This window comes from Leuciscus leuciscus (genome assembly GCF_965113295.1).
Source record: "Leuciscus leuciscus genome assembly, chromosome: 21".
Classification (NCBI taxonomy): domain Eukaryota; kingdom Metazoa; phylum Chordata; class Actinopteri; order Cypriniformes; family Leuciscidae; genus Leuciscus; species Leuciscus leuciscus.
The window spans coordinates 8,002,820-8,021,390 of NC_138745.1; the positions used below are offsets into that span (position 1 = coordinate 8,002,820).

At 39.2% G+C, this 18,571-nt stretch overlaps 2 long non-coding RNA genes across 2 annotated transcripts in view; both read left to right on the top strand.

Moving 5' to 3' along the window:
• Nucleotides 1-18,571, top strand: part of LOC309485002 — a 102,220-nt gene that overhangs the window by 51,266 nt on the left and 32,383 nt on the right. The window lies entirely within an intron of this gene.
• Nucleotides 1,757-4,082, top strand: LOC309484694. Its single transcript, XR_014200942.1, has 6 exons — nucleotides 1,757-1,844; nucleotides 2,194-2,247; nucleotides 2,444-2,512; nucleotides 2,613-2,672; nucleotides 2,756-2,853; nucleotides 3,045-4,082. It is a non-coding gene; the product is annotated as an uncharacterized lncRNA (long non-coding RNA).

Consider the following 18,571-nt stretch of genomic DNA (forward strand, 5'->3'; position numbering starts at 1 on the left):
ATCTTATTTTATGCTCGTAAGTAGAAAGAAACTCAAACATGTTTGAAACGATATGAGGGTGATGGTTTTCATTTTGTCGCTGAACCATCCCTTTAAGAAACTGGAATCTTTCCGTATGATTCCCATCTCTAGATGGGACATTCCTTTCCAACTTTCCTGCACCTGAACACACAATATCAGCACAAAGTTTGATGACTTTTCACTCATATGAATTGTTGGGTCAATCAATGAAATTGGCACATTAGAGAATCAGTGGGTGTCACCAGCCAATCATAAGAAAAGCAACTGAAAAGACCTGTATATCAGGTTACATTTTTTTTTATTTTATATTATATTATATTATATTTGGAGTTAAGGTCAGTGGACTGGTGTGTTGGTGATGTCTCTCCAATTGCTCTGTCAGCTGTCAGCTTGTTTCCTCAGCCTGAGAGAAGCTTTGCACATGGTTGTCTGTTCTCATTAAACTCAACTGCTGAAAGTCTTCCCCAAATCCTCACTGTGCCTCTGACGATTTCTCGTCCCACTAGCCATGAAACAGACCCCAGTTCTCAAGATGCAGGCATAGTTGATCTATGTATAACACAGTGACCCTAAAGACATTTGGACACTTGAGCTATAAAAATGTCATTGCATTGCATAACAATATCATACCGAGTGGTGTTTATTTGAAATAAAAATGGCACAAATACACTTTTCATGCAGAACATTATTCTAAAACAATATTGTTGTGCAGAGAGTGGCTGCCTCTAGACATCTAGTCAGTTTCTGTAACAGCTGTGGTCAAAGCTTCCTCCAAGTTTGAGCCATCAAAGATTTCAGATTACCCACACTAGAATATTTTATATTTATATAAATGTATTTACTTCTCATTTGCAGATATTTTTAAATTTCAGGGCTGTGATGGCAATTTCGATATATTGTTTCAACAGTCTCCTTTTGATGTTTCTGTTGCTTGGTTCATTTATTTTCTGATTTGTATTGCATCCAAAAATGTTTACTGTGAAGTTATCAGTGTTATCGATGGACAAGAACTCACCAACACCTCTGACGTTTTCACTTTCATGCTTTACAGTACGTCTCTCTTCAAGAAATTTTGTAAAATAAATACATTTGTGTTGCATGTGCCTTAGTGCAGTCTGGTTTGAATTCTTCTTGTCTTTCAAAATACAAATTTTACCAGATCCATGAATGTTAAATTTGTACTTAATCTGCTCAGACCCAAATCATATTTCAAGAACACATACGGTACACTGTTAGACTTTTCTGTAATTTCTACAGTTATTTACTTTAAATCCCCCAGTATTATACTGCTATTTCTCTTTACAGTAAATAACTGTGATTCCCATTGCATCATGGGAATTTTCTGTGACGTCTAACACCACATACAGAGACTTACTGTATTTTTTAAATTTGCTGTATACTACTGTATTTGACGTAACTGCCTCTCTGGCTGGCACCATTCCATCGTGCTTTTTATTTCCTAATTTTTGCCTTACATTTTTGCCTAATTTTGTGTCTACAACGCTATAATAGCCAGAGGCTGTCTATATTGGACACATTGAAGCGACCGGACCTTTAAATGCATACCTGTTTATCCCTTGTCAGAAATAGCGCGAGCGCTTGGACTCGTATCGGACTACGTCAGAAATATAACGGCCGCGGCGCATCACTACACCTATTTTTTACAGTCTATGCACTACACTGACTGTCTGGGATTTGTCGTGTCGCGTCAGAGCATCCAGTTTAGGTAATGGGGTCTGTCTTTTGTTGGATCGCGACGTTCGTGTCTGGCCCGGGGAAGAGACGGAATTCACTTCACCGAGAGAGAGAGATCAGCAAGCAAGGTAAAAAAACAAAACATTCTGTGTGTGTTGTCAGGATTGTGCCCAGTTTAACCTATGTTATAACGTTAACGTTAGCCTAACGTAACGAACTTTACCATGGTAAACTGAGCTAACGTTTCATTTTACACACTTTGTTAGATTATTGAATTGTCGAGTTAAAATATGCCAACGAGCAACGCGTTTACATTAACAATAAATGTGAATAAACTAATGTGAAATTCTGTTTATAGCCTAATGTTGGCCTACTGATGAGAACCTTTATAGTTTTAGCATTAGTTTGCAAACTATACCATATTATACTTTTTTTTTGAATGGAATTTAATATTTACTTCCATTTTTGTGTTTAAAGGCAACTGCAACAAAGCGCCAATTCGCGCCAGTGACTTCCAGCAAGATTCCAGAGGTAGGCCAGCCCATTTGTGATATATTTTGAGATAAATTTGCTGAAATGATTAGCATACACTATGTGAAAATTGCTTTTGAGCCACTGGTGCAGACTAAGTAGCTTACAATATCTTACAATTTCTTATAAAATCTCTATAAAATTGGCTAACTTTATATCAAATAAGTGACCTTTGCCTTATGTCTAACTTTATTAGACAGCAAATGAACCAATCAGAAGATGGACCATTGTCTTTGTTCAGTCTCACCAGATTAAATGTATCCAGGTAAGCACTGCAGTAAAACTCTCACTAATTCATTCATACAAAATCTAGCATTCTAAACAACTTAAGTTTATATTTTTGCATTATTTTGATATTTTATTAGCCAGAAGACTCTACCATTGCAGTCCCACCTGACTAGGAAGGTCCTAATATCAGCGCACAGGTGGGTTAACTACTGTAGGAAGGAGAACGATCATCACACAGTGATTTCTTGCATGTATCTTACTTTGTATTTGTCTCAAACAGGTACTCCTTCACTGCAGACAAGCTGAAATGGGCTAAAATCATCGATTTCAGTCGTTCTTTCTATGGATCTCAGCATTTTTGGACAGAATTTAGGATTTGTAAGTATTAAAATTTAATCTGGCATAATTTTATTTAGTTCTTTTGTATGCTATTTATTGACAAAAGCTGTTTACAAATATATATTCTTAAGTTTTTGTGAAAATAATAATAAAAATTAACAAAAAAAGGAGGTTAAAAATAATGTGACACTAATACTCTCTCTCTCTTTCTCTCTCTCTCTCTCATATAGTGTTGGAACCGGGATCTCCTCTGAAGGACTGAGTACATTTGTGTTTGTGGGCACACATGCAGACCAGGGAACACTCTGATGTTGTCAATCAAGTTCTGAACAGGAACCAATCTTTGGAGAAGTTCATTTATTCACAAAGGTGGACAAAAACATTGTGTTGGCTTTTTAAAGATTATTTTGATGATGACTTTTACTCCTATGCTGTAGAAAATATGGAGTAGACAGTCAGACATTGATAATAATAAGAAATGTTTCTTGAGCATCAAAGAGACTTCTTTCAAAAACATTAAGACACTTAAATACTTATTTTGGCCTCCAGTGTACATGAATCCAACAAATTTTTGGAAATAAGTGAAATTATTTTGAAGGTGGGGTTATGTGTCATGTATTGTGAAAAGAACTGTGTTTTGTCCTGTGTTGGACATTTCCTTTTTGAATGCTTAAAAATGTATTTATATTCTGCAGTTTTATGAATGTAATGGTTGATATTTCATTATAATACTTGTATAAGCTAAACAACCAATGACTACATTCATTTAGTCCAGGGTTCACCAATCTCGGTCCTGGAGGGCCGCTGTCCTGCAGAGTTTAGCTCCAACTCCAATTAAACACACCTGAACCAGCTAATCAAGGTCTCATTAGGCATACTAGAAACTTTCAAACAGGTGTGTTGGAGCTGGTTGGAGCTAAACTCTGCAGGACAGCGGCCCTCCAGGACCGAGATTGGTGAACCCTGATTTAGTCAAATGCTAATGTTTTGTTTATGGTTTTATGTATGTTTTCAAAAATGTTTGCAGTGAAGGACAGCACATAATGTGTTAATTTAACACGTTTACACATCTTTGTGTTAACCTCTCTGACATATTTACTTTGTTAAAATCATTAACACAATGAATGAGTTAAAATTAACACAAAAAACATTATCCCTAAACTCACCCATTAATGTGTAAAAATTTCACACATCATTTCCAGCATTGGCATGTTTATTTTGTGATATATATGAAATGTTTTAAATAAAAAAATGGTATTTTGTGATAACTTTGTCTAATTGGTTTGTATGAAAGTAGTACTTATGTAGGATAAAAATAAAATTAATCATATATCAAAATTATCAAATCTAATTTATATTTAGTACAAATAAAAATAATTACAGTAGTGTACTGATTAGCTTCGTTTTTACAGTAATGCACTGTACTGATTAGCTTCGTTTTTACAGTAATGCACTGTATTACACAAAACTGAAATATGGTTTGGTACTGTAACTCTTAATTACAGTAACTTACTGGCAACAGTGTTGCCAGTAAGTTACTGTAAAAAACCCTTGAAAAGTCTAACAGTGTACTGTGCAAAAGTTTTAGGCACGTTCGTATTTTCTCCCAAAAAAAGGTTTTAAGCCAGTTATTTATATATTTTGCTGTAGTGTGTCAATAGGAAATATCAATTCACATTTCCAAAGATTAATTTTGCCATTAATTGTAATAATGCTGTGAGAGTTTTGAATGCATAAACAGCCGGTGCTCCACACAGAGATCGGATCTCACCACCATAATATAAATAACTGGCTTAAAACCATTTTTCAGGTGAAAATACTAACGTGCCTAAGACTTTTGCACAGTACTGTATATACATATGCATTGCACAATCTTTGTAGGATTAGTGATGAGATTTTATACACGTGTGTGTGTATATATATATATATATATATATATAATTTAGATTTAGCAAAAATCTAAATAGAGCAAAAAGAGCAAAAAGGATGAGGATGGTGGCAAAGACATCGGCATAGATTCATTTAAACACCCCAAAGCATAGGCAAAATACAGTCTCGCTTCCGTTTCGGTGTCATTTGTCAGCTCTTTAATATGATGTCAAATATCAAGAATCCATTATAATCCTTTATATGTAAATTAGGCTCATTATACATTGTGCCTTATTCACAAAAGTCAGTGCTATTTGCCTGCTCTAATTAAAATTGCACTAACGTTGTTAGTCTGCTGCATCCTCCACAACTAAGCACTCAGAATCGACCCAAAAGGTCAACATTTGCGGCTTTCAAATTGCACTCAACACAGATTTAATGGCAGCATTTTCATTGTTATTTCATTTGTATAATTCCTTAGGTCCTAAAGCAGCACGTGCACATAAACAATGATATCACAATTATGTCATAGTTAATTCCCACCTCAAAACTATTATTTGTGTAGTAATAAGAAGTTCTTAGATTTTCTTATTCTTTAAGCTAATGAATGGATTACATCATTCTCCCTCTGGCTATGCTTGTTGATCTTGTTTTAAATGTAGTCGTTGCAAATTTCTCTAGTTTCTTGGTGTTTTGCTCCATTATCCTATACGATCTGGAGGGTGTTTTTCCGATCTGCCTATGTTTTGTCTTTCCTCATGTACAAGATTCATCTTTGAACTTTAGCCATTCATTTTAAACAAATGGTGCTAATGTGATTTTTACAGCCAAAAATGTTCGTTATATTTGTAGTGAAGTTTTATCCAAATACTTTTTGGGGCCACTGCATGTCTGTCTTTATAAGAGCATCTCTGAATTGAGGCGATGTCAGTCTAAAGATTGACAAACTCAGCTGCAAAATTATTTTTTGTGGCCGGTTGTGCAGTGATGGACTTATTTTACTAATAAAAAAAATAAAAAATAAAAATTCTAAAGACACTTTTTTTCTGTCCAGAGATTTGATCTGCCACAGTAATGTTTTTGAATGATCAAATTATGGCTTTTCTCAGCAAATATATACATTTGTAATTTACATTATTCAACCACCATTGCAAATCAGGTTTATTGGCAAAATGTAAACACTTTCAGCTGTTTGCAATGAACAAATCAAACAAAAGTCATTGAAATATCTGAACACAACAAATGTTTCAAGTGGTTTCCCCAAATTGAAGTGAAAATGCAACTTTTAATAACTTCCGCAGACTCAAAATTATTCAACCTCTGAACAGAATCCCTCACAACTAGGGTTGGGTTGAGTTAATGGCACAGAGGAGGACCGATTCAGATTATATGAATCAGTGCCAAAGGTCTTCACCACAACCCGTCAAAATAAAAGTTTGGTTTAACTTAATAATATATTACTGTTGTATAGTAGAATTTAGATATCTCAATTTAATAACTAGATGTACCGCATCGCGGTACAAAATATGACCGCCGCTCAGGCCTGCACTGGCTTTCCACAAAAATAAATGACGTGGAGTAATTTGGCTGTATTGCGTGTTTATGTATATACCTAAAAAAAGTAATAGTATGTGCATGTCTGTCTGTGTGTGCGTGTGTGTGTGTGTGTGTGTGTGTGTATGTGTGTGTATTTGTGTATGTGTGTGTCTGTGTGTGTGTGTGTGTGTGTCTGTGCGTGTATGTATGTGTGCGTACATGTGTGCGCGTGTGTGTTTGTGTGTGTGTGTGTCTGTGCATGTGGATTTGTATGGGTGTGTGTCTGTGCGTGTGGATGTCAGTGTGTGTGCATGCTTGCGTTTGTTTGTATTCCTGCATGTGTGCGTGTGACAGTATCATCCTAAACCAGCAACCCTTCGCTCAACAGCACCATCTACAGGCCGATGAGTGTACAGTCACTAAATGTGCACATAAATGAATTTATTTTATACCCCCCCCCATGGATGAAATTCTACAAAACTTAGCAGAGGATACCCCCAGAGGTTGTCAAGTTAATCATACACATGAAATATGGTGCAGTTCTGAACATCTCCACTGAAGATAGGGGCGATTAAAGCAGAATAATATTGCATTTTCATTTTTTATGGGAGGGGCGCAAATCACAAATGAGTGATTATAGGCTAGGTTGATGTGCCATAAAAATGTCTTCATCCTCGGTGCCACGGTTCAGGTAGTTATTTAGGAAAAACTGCATTTTTTTGGGTTTGGGGGGGCCCAGCGCGGGGGGGGAGTGGCCCCCGGGGACCAAACGAAATTTTTCCGTAGAAGTCTAGTGGGGCTACATGCCCACCAAATTTCATGTTCCCCGGTGTTTCGGTGTCCCTGGTATCGTTGACGAAAAATTTACGGGGGCCCCAGCGCAGGGGGGGGAAGTGGCCCCCGGGGACCAAACGAAATTTTTCCGTAAAAGTCTAGTAGACCAACATACCATAAAAATTTCTTCATCCTCGGTGCCACGGTTCAGGTAGTTATTTAGGAAAAACTGAATTTTTTGGGGTTTGGGGGGGCCCAGCGCGGGGGGGGAGTGGCCCCCGGGGACCAAACGAAATTTTTCCGTAGAAGTGTAGTGGGGCTACATGCCCACCAAATTTCATGTTCCCCGGTGCTTCGGTGTCCCTGGTATCGTTGACGAAAAATTTACGGGGACCCCAGCGCGGGGAGGGGGGAGTGGCCCCCGGGGACCAAACGAAATTTTTCCGTAAAAGTCTAGTAGACGAACATACCATAAAAATGTCTTCATCCTCGGTGCCACGGTTCAGGTAGTTATTTAGGAAAAACTGAATTTTTTTGGGTTTGGGGGGGCCCAGCGCGGGGGGGGAGTGGCCCCCGGGGACCAAATGAAATTTTTCCGTAGAAGTCTAGTGGGGCTACATGCCCACCAAATTTCATGTTCCCCGGTGCTTCGGTGTCCCTGGTATCGTTGACGAAAAATTTAAGGGGGCCCCAGCGCGGGGGGGGAAGTGGCCCCCGGGGACCAAACGAAATTTTTCCGTAAAAGTCTAGTAGACCAACATACCATAAAAATTTCTTCATCCTCGGTGCCACGGTTCAGGTAGCTATTTAGGAAAAACTGCATTTTTTTGGGTTTGGGGGGGCCCAGCGCGGGGGGGGAGTGGCCCCCGGGGACCAAACGAAATTTTTCCTTAGAAGTCTAGTGGGGCTACATGCCCACCAAATTTCATGTTCCCCGGTGTTTCGGTGTCCCTGGTATGGTTGACGAAAAATTTACGGGGGCCCCAGCGCGGGGGGGGGGAAGTGGCCCCCGGGGACCAAACGAAATTTTTCCGTAAAAGTCTAGTAGACCAACATACCATAAAAATTTCTTCATCCTCGGTGCCACGGTTCAGGTAGTTATTTAGGAAAAACTGCATTTTTGGGGGTTTGGGGGGGCCCAGCGCGGGGGGGGAGTGGCCCCCGGGGACCAAACGAAATTTTTCCTTAGAAGTCTAGTGGGGCTACATGCCCACCAAATTTCATGTTCCCCGGTGTTTCGGTGTCCCTGGTATCGTTGACGAAAAATTTAAGGGGGCCCCAGCGCGGGGGGGGAAGTGGCCCCCGGGGACCAAACGAAATTTTTCCGTAAAAGTCTAGTAGACCAACATACGATAAAAATGTCTTCATCCTCGGTGCCACGGTTCAGGTAGTTATTTAGGAAAAACTGAATTTTTTGGGGTTTGGGGGGGCCCAGCGCGGGGGGGGAGTGGCCCCCGGGGACCAAACGAAATTTTTCCTTAGAAGTCTAGTGGGGCTACATGCCCACCAAATTTCATGTTCCCCGGTGTTTCGGTGTCCCTGGTATCGTTGACGAAAAATTTAAGGGGGCCCCAGCGCGGGGGGGGGAAGTGGCCCCCAGGGACCAAACGAAATTTTTCCGTAAAAGTCTAGTAGACCAACATACCATAAAAATTTCTTCATCCTCGGTGCCACGGTTCAGGTAGTTATTTAGGAAAAACTGCATTTTTGGGGGTTTGGGGGGGCCCAGCGCGGGGGGGGAGTGGCCCCCGGGGACCAAACGAAATTTTTCCTTAGAAGTCTAGTGGGGCTACATGCCCACCAAATTTCATGTTCCCCGGTGCTTCGGTGTCCCTGGTATCGTTGACGAAAAATTCAGTAAGGTGACGAAAAAAAAAAAAAAAAAAAACTTTGACAATCCCTATATGACCGGCTAGCTACGCTAGCGGCGGTCATAATAATACTAACACTAATAATCAATTATTATCAAAAAAATATTTTAAGGAATAATCACAATTTTTCTTCTATGTTGTAATTTTAACAGTTGTGCCGCATGTTCTTTGACAAAAAAAGTTTAATTTCATATAAAAGATCAATTAAATTAATGTTTTATGTCTTCATTTGTGTCACGAAACTGCTCCAAGACACGCGAGTAGAGGATCCAAATGCAGCTTTTAATGAGGAAGGTCGTACAGGCGGGGTCAAACAGGGCAGACAGAGCAATGAAGATCTAACAGCAAGGGTAATCCAGATAACAGGCAGAATTCAGGGCAGGCAGCAATAATCAAAAGTCCAAGAACAGTCCAAGTCAGGCCAGGCAGATAACAATCTTACAAGTGAGGAAACAGTCCAAGATCAAAACCAGATAAACAAAACACAGGATAAACGCTCAGAAATGCAGTGTGACACAAACAAGACTTTGCGGTGAGTGAATGAATGAACATGGTATAAATAGACAGACTAACAGGATGAAACAGGTGAATGCAATCAGTGAATGAGGTACAGGTGAATGTGATCGGTGATAAGTGATGATGAGTCCGGGCAGTGAGTTATGGGAAATGTAGTTTGTGAGTGATAATAGTCTTATGTGGAGTGCCCTCTGGTGGCTCTCAAGGGCACTCCAGCTGGTGACCGTTACAATTTGTTTACTAGAAAATTCGCAACACAGAATTTGTGGAAAACAAAACATTTTATAGAAATTAATTTGTTTTTTTATTACTAAAATGGTTATTTATATTAATATTCAAGCATCACAGACAATGGCAGACAGCAACCAAGGCAGCTCTGGCATAATGTCAATAACACTTCTACAAATGACTTAGTTTCTTTACAGTTACTGAGATAAACATGCATAAATTACAGAAAAAGGTACCGTTGGGTACCAGCACCGAATTTCAGGTACCGGTATTCCGGTACCGGTTAAAATGTGAATGGTACCCATCCCTACTCACAACAGCACATATCTGCAAAACAGGTGTTGTGTCAAGCACATCTGATGCCACTAATCAGGGGCTTCATTAGTTGCACCAGGTGTGCTTGAGCTAGAACACATGAAATATCTGAAATGGCTTGGTTTGTTGAGTGTCATGTTTGACTGCATGTTATAGATTCTTTTCATACCAATAGCATATTAAACTTTAGCGCCATTCAATGGACATTCAATTTCAAAACTGCCAATACGTACAACAACATAATAAAACATTGCCAGATGCATGTTCTTCTGATAAAACTGTACACGCCTTTTGCACCAGTCACTGGACATTTCACTTTGAAAGTGAAAGTCTTGAAATGTTCAAGAAGCAATTTAATATAATTTTGCAGAAATTTCAACACAGTCACGTTTTCCAATGTGCCTCGATTGTATTCATCAAAGTAATCATTAAACATTTGTATCAATAGTAGCTTGTTATGGAAAATTTCAAGGAAAATTGGAACATTTAACTTAATTTATTAACTTAATTTCATAATATTTATTTTTTTGTGCTTTTGTCCCCCATAGGATCACCCGTGGCTCAGCAGCTGGAGAACATTACTTATTCGCATTCCGCATCGCCAAAATAAAATGAATTGATTAGGATTTATGTATTTCTACAGCATGTCGGGAAACCTCACTTGAGTTTTGTATGTGTATGTGCGGAAGATGAAGATCACTGTGAAATGGAACTGAGCGTGAATCCTCTCGGAGCGGTGGCTTGGCAGGCTGGCACTGTGAGTGGCATCTCTGTGTGTGTCCACTGAGACGGGCTGTTGAAATGAGCTCTGGTGCTCAGGGTCTGGCATCATCTCTCTCCCCTCCACCTCCCTCCAGTAGCCTCAACCCACAAAACCCAACCGCATCTGCCAGACCCCCTCCAAGCACTCTTTCTATATGAAGAAAAAACAGAGGAGGAAAGGACAAGAACAGATAACAATTTTAATTAAAAAGATTTATTGAAAAAAAAATGAATGTGAATGCTGTGGCGTGAAGCCATTCTACACAAAATTGTTGCAATTAACAACAACATCTTTCCAGCTTTTTAATGTAGAAAAATCTGTATGGAACTGTTTGAACATTGGGGGTGTTTATAAAGGAGGAGTTTTCAATAGGGTTCACTGAAGCATTATGATGATATGACGACTCAAGTGTAGCTGTAAACAAGCCATGTCATAACTCTGCCAGTAAATTAAAGCAACAGTGATTACTTTAAAATCAGATGTTGTGAAAGGGCATCAGCGATGTGCAGGAATCGTAAATCAGGAATGTCGCCTAGCTTCATGACAACCCTTCATTTTTCAAATGAGTCCTCCCATCACACGAACAACTTTACAGCATAATTACAAAATACAAGTCTGATTGGTATGCATTGAATTGAGTCTTTGGAATGCCATTAGCAGTGAGCTTTTAACCTCACGCTGAACCCTGATTTGTAATTAAAACTGTGATTAATGCTACTTATTATCAGGTCACTTTCGGCTCCATATGCCAGTGACAGCAGTACTACTCTCAGAGAGAGAGAGAGAGAGAGAGAGAGAGAGAGAGAAGCATGGATGTTCAGAGTGCTAAAGTGACCACCCCCCTTATTTACCAGCTTTCATTGCTGGATGATTTTTTTTTTTTTTCTCATTTATTTTCTCCACATGTATTGTAAAGCTTGATCCAAACCAATCAGGGCTGCCTTTCCAAAAAGCATTGTGATCATAGAAGCCATTGGTGCCAATGGTCTAAACCAGTGGTTCTCACCTTTTATGACTCCAAGGCTCTCTTGTCACAAGTACACAGGACTCTCCCTCACTCTCTGTCACCGGCTCAAAGCAAGCTCACACTACAGAACATTTGGCTGGATTTTTTTGTTGCAGACAGATTTCCAAGGTCTGTGAAAAAAAAACAGATCGCGGCCAATCAGGTGCTCACTGCGGTCGCCGATGTTCGATAAGTATGAGCAGGTTAGCGATGTGATCTGAGCCTGTCTCTAGCAGTCACAGACACTGCAATATTTTCAAACCTGTTTGATATTTTCGCTACATGGTCTTGTAGTGAATGGAATGCAATGCAACGACAAGGTGGAACTAATCCAGCCAATCACAGTGCAGATGGTCTAACGGAAAAATCTCGTAATCACTTGCATGAATTTCTCGCATGAATGTATGTGCGTAAAATTTGTGTAATGCGAGGGACCAATAGGAGCATTTTCTTATTAAAGCAGACACATTCAGCTTCTGGAAAGAAAATGCAACTGTTGCGTTAAGTTGCCATTTTTTCAGATAAAAAAATAAATCTTTTTGTGCTTTTATGTTTAAGATATGGATGATGAGGAAGAGCAATCCACAGCTGACAAAACATGCACAGCTTCCTCTGGTAAGAGGAAACTAAGCGATATATGGATGGACTCATTTTACAGTTTTTTACTCATTTGACAGTACAGACAAAACAAAGGCAGTGTGCAATCTGTGCAAAACAACCATTAGCAGGGGAAAGATGCCAACATCTGAGTACATCTCTTATGCATATTCACATGCATTTCAAACACTCTATTGCCCTGTCACCAGCTCTGAAGCCCAGGCCTTCTCGAAAACGGATCCATGCACCAGTGCTGCCTCTTCTCTAAATATTGGAACCCCTTGGAACACTGTTCCTGAATATTATAATCCCAAAGTTTATCTGTGTTCTACACAAGTACACATTTTACGGAGAGCAGCTTCCAGAACCACAATGAAGGCTATACGCACAAAAGCTTCTCCTGAAATGGAGCAGTTCCCACTTTGTCGGAACAATCTACTGTTTGTGGATCACAACTCATAAGTATGCTATGTCTTATTATTTGTTGTTGTGTTTTCTATTAACAGTTCCAATTATAAGGTTTATGTTGTTGCTAGGATGTAAACAAAGGGCAAAGCTTTGCCGCCGCTCGCCTGCTAGCCAACATTAGTGCTGGCATAGTGTTTCTGTAGCTTTTGTAAGCTTTCGCTTTTGTAAGGCTGGTCACTGCCCCTTAGGAAATTTAACCATGGTTTTGTGAGCGTTTAACTGTTTGTATTACCACAGTTTTCAGACAAGTATCATAATTCAATGGTGTCTTGGTTGATTCAACCAAGGCTGGGTTTCCAGACGGTCTGTTTTCACTGTTGCACAGCGGTTTCCTGTCTGCCCGAGTGGATTGTGTTTGTTGCTCCATATAGCTTGGTTTTTAATCTCTATTATATATTTCCGTTCTGTTTATATTGCTTAATATAACTTCATCAATTATATATATGATATTATCTAAAATTGTTTGTTACATCTGACATCACTAACTTTAATCTAAATCGCTAGCAGAACGTGCTAGCATTTCGCTAGCCTGTTAACCTGCCATCCATGCTTGTCGTCTTTTTTCTCTCGTGCGCTCACGCCTTTTACCAGTCCATCAAACGGATCAGTCAAAAAACACGGTGATTCATGTCATCTTCTCCTGTTTTTGTCAGTTAGCATAGCATAGCATTCTCTGTCAGCAGTGAGGGTTTCACTTGTGATAAATGAAGGGACTAGCTTAGTGAACCCCGTACATTGTTTGGTTCCAGTTGTAGGTTAGCTAATGCTAATCGTAAATTCTCTAAGATTATTTTCACGTCGGCACTAATGATGTCCGACTTCTCCAGTCGGAGATCACTAAAATGAACATTAACGAGGTGTGTGAACTCGCAAGTACGATGTCAGACACTGTAATATGCTCAGGCCCCCTTCCTGTTTGCTGGAGTGAAGAGATACTTAGAAGTCTACCCTCACTCAATGGTTGGCTGTCTAACTGTTGTCCGCATATGGGTTCATACACAAATGGAAAAGTTTTTTGGGGCAGACCTGACCTGTTGAAAAGAGATGGTATTCATCCCTCCTGGGGTGATTTCGCTCTTCTCTCAGTAACATAGTCTTAGAGTTGTTGGTGTTGTTTTCACGCGGCTCCTTGCACAATTATGTTATGACCTCAAAACACTTTTTACCATAGTGCATGATTTGTGAATGAATATATTTTGGAGTTTTCATCACTTAACCAGCTCCATATGTTCGATTTTACTGACATACTAACCTTGCTCAGTAGCTCAGCTGGTACAGAATTGTACTTGTGATGCGGAGAACTCGGGTACAAATCCCATGAAAGACGAGTCATGATAAAAGAGCTCAAAGACATGAGTTCTAAAAACAAGTTAAAATTCCATGATAGCATTTTTGTCACATTTCCTTTTGTTAACACTATCGGGTAGGTTTAGGGTTTAGTGTAGGTGTACGTTATTCTAAAATGGAGCATTAAGCTTTAAGCGCCACTCACCGGACATTTCAAATCAGAACTGCGGTGATAAGTACAAACTCCAACGTAATAAAAAGTTACCATATTCACATTCATCTGTTAAACATGCTTTTAGCCTGACATTTTTACTTTGAAACTGAGACAGAACACAATCAGGGCTGTACTGTATTCATAGATTTCCCAAATGAGCGGTCAGATGTGCCAATAGACATTACTACTTTGCCACGACTTTTGACCAATCAAAAAATATCTGAACAATGCAAGTCTGGAGTGTCTGTAACGGTACAGACAAGTGGAGATGTATAAACAGTGAAAAGTCCTAGTGCTGTTGGACTGTGTTACCTCACTTTATGTAAATACAGTATTTGCTGTAAAAGCAGTTCAGTCCATGAATCTAAAGTTCAGATCAGTTAACTGCACCATTTAAGTTTTTATTGTAACATGCTTGACTGCTTTTAATGCAACTGTGGAAAATAACAAGTCCTCATGGTGCACTTGCTAAGTGAACATTATTGAAGCTAAAAGTCAACACTGGAAAAGGGTAGGATATTCCTGTAGAGTGAAAAAGCATGGATGGAGTTAAAACGAGATTTCACAATGATAATTGTAATGATAACATGCATAGTAGCAGCTCATGCATTTACTGGGAACAGAAATTTGCTAAAGCTGTGATTTTAATTTATTGGCACTGCCGTTTTCAACATGTTTTCAACAAATTAGACATCAGAACTAAGGCAAATTGTTGTCATATTTGCAGCATGTCTTGAATATTGTGTAGTGAAAGGCTAATACAAGTCTTTTTTAGCTCAAAAGCATGTTTGCAACATTTTGCTTGATTAGACTGTTGCATTCTGGAGAAATAAAATGAAAGGGGACATACCATGAAAAGTGGACTTTTTCCATGTTTAAGTGCTATAATTGGGTCCCCGGTGCATCTACCAACCCAGAAAATGTGAAAAGTGACAACCCAGTAGTATAATATTACCGCCCCTTAATCTGCACGTTTTACAACCACGGTGCCGCCATTTGGTTTACAACAGTGTAACCAGTTCTAACACAGTGGCAAAAGTTGTTCTGCCATTGGCTGCACAGACGAGCACAGAACACTATTAGACCAAAAAAATGTCACAGCTAGGGTTGCCAACCGTTCCGTATAATACGGAATCGTTCCGTATTTGACACATAAAAGTTTTGTTCCGTATTGAACTGATACGGAACGCACTTTGTTCCGTATTTTTGAGAATCAATTCTGTGCAAATCCATGACAGACACATAGCTTCTAATATATGTCAGACTATGAACGAAGACATTTGTAGGCTATGATAAGAAAAAAACCGACGGTGCGGTAGATACTAATTTCTAATTTAACATCTTGGAACATCATCAGAGAATGCCCTTTTAATTGGTCGTTTCAGTCATTGTGAGTCACGTATCGTAGCAACGATGACGACAAGTGACAACAGCGGGAAATGTAAAAATGACTACCTCCGAGCGAAAAAGAAAAGAGCACAAACATATAGTATTGAATGGGAAAATGACTACCCGTGGCTGGAATGCGTGAGGGACAATGAATACAAGGCCAATTGTCCGGGCACAGGAGGGAGCGATGTCAAGGTTCCTTGTTGTCTGTCAGACGTCTCCAGAGGCTGATATGGTAGGCTATGTAACGTTAATCATGTGGATTTTTTAAACTCAAATATAGTTGATAAGAAAGTGATTATATTAAAAGAGATAGTAGAGGTTTAGCCTGACATTGTAAAGAAATCAAAAAAGTATTTTTTATGTCTATAATAAATTTTCCGGGGAGAATTTTGAGCTAATATTTCACAGACACATTCTGGGGACACCATAGATTTGTATTACATCTTGTGAAAAGGGGCATAATATGTCACTTTTAAGAAAATCAGGATTTAGAAAATTTGGTATGAATGATTTGATTTCTAGTACAGAGCAGAGACTGAAAGGAAGGCTTTTGGTCAAACAGATTTTACAAACTACAGCTGCATGACATCTTTATGTATTCTGGTATAAACTAAAAATCTTAGTGTATTATTAAAAGGGTCATATCATACATAAAACATACATCAAAACTTTTTTGGTCCATAGCCCTATTTGGACTGTAATTTTTATCATGAGGACATAAGGTCATTTCAACATTTACAGGGGCTAGTCTGTGATTTTATTGCAGATTGAATCCAGTTTGATGTTAATGAATGGGAGCTGTTAAAAAGAAAAAAGAAAAAGATTAAAAATTCACAATAACTTTTGAAAATGGCCGTTATTATGGTATACATTACAATACAGTTTTTAAATATCTATTATATAATTGTTTATAATTTAGGGCTTGCACAACTAATCATTTTACTAGTCAAACAAGTATCCAAATAAAATGTAAATAGGAGTTTGTGTTAATATATTTCTGCTAATTTCCACATTTTTTAAATGGCGTCTATCATTTTGAGAGATAAAATGCAAGTCAGAAAACAGGGCTGCGTTCAGCCCCAACAAAACGTTGCACAACGTTTTTTAAACAGAAACGGTGATGCGTTGAACACACTGTTCTGATGACGCAAGAGTTGCAACTATGGCAGCTGAGAAGGCGATTCTTTGTGAAGAATTTTCTGAGCCTGATGAAGTCGGTATAAATATGTGTTTAATACGACAAAATATGCCCGATGTTACAGTTACTCCACTTGCCACCCAGAACAAAAGAGAACATCCCAATCGAGTGAAGGGATTGCTGAAACTGAAATGGAAGCACACATCTTACCTAATTCAGACTAAAACACATCTATTTAGCTTCACATACTGACTTTATTTGTAGTTCATACTGTTTTAATACCCTGTATTTTCTTTCTCATTTTTAGGAAAAGCACTTAATTACCATTGTTTATTTCTATACCAAATGTCATACAATTGCAATGAAGCTAAAAAATATAAACAACTACATCATTATGTTGATATCCTATATTTTTACTATAAAACTTACGACAAACATGTCTTCTATTATCCTCAGTTGTTGCGTATACCGAGCTGCATCGAACACATTCGTAAATTACTTTCCTTGAACCCATTGTGTGAGTTCACTTTAATACCGCGTGCTTTATATACATGTTGCTGCTGATTAGACTGCAGTTCTGACACACCCACCAAACAAGAGAAAACGTATCTCAAACCCCGTTGCACACCGGTGCACGCCGTTTCCAGGAAACATGGCGTTCAACCCGGAAACCGTAGCAAAACGTTGCGCACCGTTTTGAACTTGAACATGCCCGATGCCCCACCATAGACAGTATATAAACTGGACACAGCGACCCCATTGGATTCAACGGAGACAAGTGAAGTCAATTAGAAGCACTTACTTCCTGATGGCTGACCGTACTGCGCAGACTCACGGAGCTTGACGACGTAGATGTGACGTGAGCAACCCGTCTGTCTTCTAGTAGCTGTGCCAAGAGAAATCTGAATCATTCCCTTCCGAAACTTGCAGAGACGGAGAGTGTGAGTAGGAGGTGTCCATGAACTAGGAGCAGGAGAAACTTCTGCTAGGGATTCTGATTAATTACTTTGTCATTTTGCCTCCACGTCCCCCCGATTGCGCGCAAGCTTCTCCTCCTGTCCATACGGTAATTCTCTACTGTGCGACAGAGAGTCGCGTGGTTATGACGCAGTCGTTAGCCTATTTTTACAAAAACTGCATCTACGGGGCCATAACGTAATATACAAGGTAATGGAGCCTTTTATACATTTTCGTGTTTCTTTAGAAATAAATAATGGACAAATGGAGTCTTTAAACGCCTCAGATGTAAAGTTATTCGCTGTCAAAGTGACGCCAAAATGAATGGGAGTCAATGGGATGCTAACAGCAGGTGATGGTCCGCTAGCCATTGGCGGCGCCCGGGGGAAACTTCAAAATAATATGAAACCCTGCCCCCCTGTGCCCCACAAGGACAAGTCAGACAAAACGGAAAAGGTATATGTGATGAATGGAATACTGAACGCTAATTGGTTGAGACATCTGTCAATCAAGGCTTGCAAAAAGTACAGCAGGCTGCAGCAGGAGAAAGTCGATTCGCGTGTGCATGTGTAAATATTAGAGCTGTATCATCTAGGATAGTAATTGTTTTTTTAATGATGTGCGAAGCTGCGAGCAGACATTATCGAGTATGTCACTCACATTGCAAAAAACAAACTAAAACACTATTAGAATGCAGTAATGCCCCTAAGAATCCAGATATAGGGGCAATGCCCCTGCATGAGCTTTTGTCTTATTTAATATGGTATAAGCACACAAGAGTGCTGTTTTTTCCACGTTATATTAGTTTTATACAGATCAGTACACA